The 5,022-nt window shown below is 52.0% G+C and overlaps 1 pseudogene; it reads right to left on the bottom strand.

Moving 5' to 3' along the window:
- Nucleotides 1–225: 225 nt before the first annotated feature.
- On the bottom strand, nucleotides 226–938 carry LOC118158879 (annotated as a pseudogene).
- Nucleotides 939–5,022: the final 4,084 nt, after the last annotated feature.

Here is a 5,022-nt window from a genome sequence, read left to right as displayed (position 1 = left end):
GAGACAGAACAAGTTCATTCATTCATGGGAGAGGGGACAATCCAAATATTTGTGTAGGAACACAAGAAGCACAAGTAGTCAAAAAGGCAATGGGAAAATATAATGAGACATATAAAATATAATGAAAATATAATGAGAACAACAGAAACACAAACCTAGAATGGGATGTACTGAGATTCATTATTGGACAGTGAAGGGATCTTTATGAGTACTGAAAAAAATCCCTCAAATCAGTTTCCTAATTGCATCTTTCAGCTCCTTGTCCCTCATGCTGTAGATGAGGGGGTTCACTGCTGGAGGCACCACTGAGTAGAGAACTGCCAGCAAAAGATTCAGGGATGGGGAAGAGAAGGAGGAGGGCTTCAGATAGGAAAACATGACAGTACTAAGAAACAGGGAGACCACAGCCAAATGAGGGAGGCACGTGGAAAAGGCTTTGTGCTGGCCCTGCTCAGATTGCATCCTCAGCACTGCCCTGAAGATCTGTACATAGGACAGCACAAGGAAAACCAAACACCCAAATGATAAAACAGCACTAACCACAAGAAGCCCGACCTGTCTGAGGTAGGTGTCTGAGCAGGAAAGATTTGGGGAATTTCACAGAAGAATTGGTCCAAAGCATTGCCTTGGTAGAGGGGGAAGGAAAAGGTATTGGCAGTGTGCAGCACAGCATTGAGAGTACCACTGACCCAGGAAGCTGCAGCCATATTGACCCAAGCTCTGCTGGTCATTATTGTCCCATAGTGCAGAGGTTTGCAGATGGCAATGTAGCGGTCATAAGCCATGATGGTGAGAAGAGAAAACTCTGCTGCTACAAACAGAACAAAGAAAAAGACCTGGGTAGTGCAACCTGCATAGGAGATGGCCCTTGTGTCCCTCAGGGAGTTGGCCATGGCTTTGGGGACAGTGGTGGTAACAGTGCTGAAGTCCAGGAGGCGAGGTTGAGGAGGAAGAAGTACATGGGGGTGTGGAGGCGGTGGTCATAGGCTACGGCTGTGAGGATGAGGCCGTTGCCCAGGAGGGCAGCCAGGTAGATGCCCAGGAAGAGCCCGAAGTGCAGGAGCTGCAGCTCACGTGTGTCTGTGAATGACAGGAGGAGGAACTCAGTGGGGAAGCTGCTGTTGGACATTTGCTTCCTCAGGGCATATTTGCCTGTCCATGGACAAAAAGAGAGTAACAAGTTAGAAAGACTTATGCAAACAAAACCCACTTATTTTCTCACAGAAACCATTGCTTGCTGAACTGAATTAGGAATAGTCAGCTCTTTCTCCAGCCCTCCCAACTGAATAACATTGTGCCTGACAGTTTAAAATGAAGCTTGGGCACCTTGTTCCCAAAACGATACCCTCAGGGCAGGGCCCCAGCAGTCCATGTCAGAACAGAAGTTTACACCCACCTGCAGCCCAGACAAAGAGAGCAGGAGAACCACAGACAGGTGGAGAAATAAGAAAGAATACCACAAGGCTCCAAGCAGCTGACAGAGAGAAAGGCTGACAGGTATGCAGGGAAGCCTTCAGCTTACCAGGCTTGCATGCCACCTATGAAAGTGACACTGCAAGGCAGGTACTCTTAGCCTCCTAATTGTGTATCACCTTGTAGGACGCAGGCACCTCTCATCTTCTGGAGGTCCAGCTGAGGAGAAGGTGGCTCATGCCCTAAAGCCCCTGGAGGCAGAGGCTTTGCTGGGTGGCACAGGAGAGCAGGGGGTTGTTGCAGAGAAGGTACCTGCACTGCAGGCTGGGCAGGGAGGCGCCTGAATTCTTCCCTTGAAATATCCCTTGCTCTGACCTTCCTAATGAAGAGTCCCTTCCAAAACCCACAGGGTGTGATGTGAATGAGGAATAGTCAGCTCTTTCTCCAACCTCCCCAACTGGATAGGAGTGTGCCTGTCAGCTGTGAGCAGCCTGACCCATGCAGCAGCCTCTGGGCAGCAGAAGGACCCTGCTGTGTTATGAAGTGCATGGACTCTCAAGATGGAGCAGATTATCTTGAGAGTCATCACGCAGCACTTGCAGGGCAAGCAGGCGATCAGGCCCAGTCAGCATGGGTTTATGAAGGGCAGGTCCTGCTTGACGAACCTGATCTCCTTCTATGACAAAGTGATGCGCTGGGTGGATGAGGGAAAGGCTGTGGATGTAGTCTACCTTGACTTCAGTAAGGCTTTTGACACGGTTTCCCACAGCATTCTCTTCAAGAAACTGGCTGCTCTTGGCTTGGACTGGCGCACGCTTCGTTGGGTTAGAAACTGGCTGGATAGCCGGGCCCAAAGAGTCGTGGTAAATGGAGTCAAATCCAGTTGGAGGCCGGTCACTAGTGGCGTTCCCCAGGGCTCGGTGCTGGGGCCGGTCCTCTTCAATATCTTCATTGATGATCTGGATGAGGGCATTGAGTGCACCCTCAGTAAGTTTGCAGATGACACCAAGTTAGGTACGTGTGTCGATCTGCTCGAGAGTAGGAAGGCTCTGCAGAAGGATCTGGAGAGGCTGGACCGATGGGCTGAGGTCAACTGCATGAAGTTCAACAAGGCCAAGTGCCGGGTCCTGCACCTGGGGCGCAATAACCCCAAGCAGAGCTACAGGCTGGGAGATGTGTGGTTAGAAAGCTGCCTGGCAGAGAAGGACCTGGGAGTCGTGGTTGACAGTTGGCTGAATATGAGGCAGCAGTGTGCTCAGGAGGCCAAGAAGGCCAACAGCATCCTGGCTTGCATAAGAAACAGTGTGGCCAGCAGGGCCAGGGAGGTGATCGTCCCCTTGTACTCGGCTCTGGTGAGGCCGCACCTCGAGTACTGTGTTCAGTTTTGGGCCCCTCGCTACAAGAAGGACATGGAGGTGCTCAAGCGAGTCCAGAGAAGGGCTACGAAGCTGGTGAGGGGCCTGGAGAACAAGTCTTACGAGGAGTGGCTGAGGGAGCTGGGCTTGTTCAGCCTGGAGAAAAGGAGGCTCAGGGGTGACCTTATCGCTCTCTACAGGTACCTCAAGGGAGGCTGTAGCGAGGTGGGGGTTGGTCAGTTCTCCCACGTGCCTGGTTATAGGACGAGGGGGAATGGGCTTAAGCAGCGCCAGGGGAGTTTTAGTTTGGATATTAGGAAGAACTTCTTTCCCGAAAGGGTTGTTAGTCACTGGAATAGGCTGCCCAGGGAAGTGGTGGAGTCACCATCCCTGGAGGTCTTTAAAAGACATTTAGATGTAGAGCTTAGGGATATGGTTTAGTGGGGACTGTTAGTGTTAGGTCAGAGATTGGACTTGATGATCTTGAGGTCTCTTCCAACCTAGAAATTCTGTGATTCTGTGATGCTGTGACATAAATAATCTCTTTCAGAGTAATGCTTTAGGAGCTTTAGTCACTGATACAAAACTTTCTACACCATTATCATCACCCTGACTGCTCTTCATGTTGGGAAAGTGAAAGCATATACACCAGAGAGTGCCTTCCCTTCAGGTATTGCAGGGTAAGATCTATGAAGATCCTGCCCGAGAGATGCCCTGGGGTTCTGGGGCTGTGAGCAGTCTGACCCCGGCATTGGCCTCTGGGCACTAACAAGACCCTTCCCTGCCCTCCAGGGGTGCTTCTTCCACACACATATTCTCCCTGCAGCATGCTGGGCAGCTCCCCGGGCAGGCGGAGTGCTGAGCCTGGCAGGCGGCAGAGGCCCTGCCCCGGCACACAGCCCCTGGGGCAAAGCAGGGACCCTGCTCTGCACCACAGCCCTGGCCACCCCTGCCTGCACCTCGGCTGCACAGCCTGCAGTGGGCCCTGTGAGAAGGAACCCTCATCTCCTGTCCCTGTTACAGCTTTGGCTAATAATCCCTGCTCTGGAGCTTGTCATTCTCCTCTTATTCAAAGAAACTCTGAGAGTGATCCTGAAAGATCCCATAGGCTGGGGGATTTGTCTGCAAATCTGGAGATGGCACCAGGAACAACAGCTGTGCTGCCCTGCAGCCACAGACTTACCCTGTTCAGGGCTGTGAAGATTTCTCCCGCACTGAGCTCTCAGCATCCCCCCTCCACACTGCCTTTAACATCTCCCTCCCTTCTCTCAGCCGCCCTTGTCCCCTGCAGGCAATGCCCCGAGCCCTGCTGCGCTGTGCAGAGGAGCTGCTCCTGGGCAGAGCTGTCTCTCTGCAGTGCTGCCCGCTTGCCAGGAGCTCCCCTTGGGCCCAGGAGCCTGGCCCAGCTCAGCAACACAGGGGGATATTCTCCCAAGGAGGAATTCATCCAGGGGAATTAATTTGAAAGTGACTGATGCAATCACTGATGCTCCTTCCCTGTACTTGGGAAAGAAAGTCTTTTTCAGAGCTGGCATTCCTACTACAGATAAAGTAAGAGATCCAAGAATCACCTTTCTGTGCCCTAGTTATAGGCAGGACACCCAGCCAAGGACAGGGATCTCGCTTCCCCTTGCTGAGGGAAGGGTATCAGCTGAATAAGCCAAGGCATCTCCTCCTTTGTTTGCAGTCCATCTGTTAGAAGGGGGCTCAGCTCTTTCCCATGCCTCACGGAATCCCACAGGATTTGGGATTCCTCTTGCCCTGGTTCAGGTGGGCACAGACCAGGTAGCTGCATGTCAGTTACTTGTCTCAGCTCCCAGCACATTGAATGGAGATGGAGACCAGGAAGGAGCCATTCAGATGCAGACCCCTGGTGACATTGGAGGTGATAAATGTGGTCAAAGGCATGTGCAGGTATATGCACACTCTGATGGATAAATTCTGGGAGTCAGAGAACATCTGGGGCATCCTTTTAAAGTGGGAGGGGATGCCATCCAGAAGGACCTGGTCAGACTTGAGAGGTGGGTCCTTGCCAACCTCTTGAAGTTCAACAAGGAGCAGTGCAAGGTGCTGTAACTGGTTCAGGGAAATTCCAAATGTCAATACAGATTGGGTGATGAATGGATTAAGAGCAGCCCTGCCAAGAAGGACATCAGAGTATTGGTGTTTGAAGAACTGGATACCATGTGTCAGAGTGCGCTTGCAGCCTAGAAAGCCTGGGCTGCATGAAGAGAGCCCAGCAGGTTGAGGCTGG

This window comes from Oxyura jamaicensis, unplaced genomic scaffold (genome assembly GCF_011077185.1).
Source record: "Oxyura jamaicensis isolate SHBP4307 breed ruddy duck unplaced genomic scaffold, BPBGC_Ojam_1.0 oxyUn_random_OJ59827, whole genome shotgun sequence".
NCBI lineage: Eukaryota > Metazoa > Chordata > Aves > Anseriformes > Anatidae > Oxyura > Oxyura jamaicensis.
Note: the sequence above shows the minus strand (reverse complement) of the source record. Positions and strands in the feature narration are given on the sequence as shown.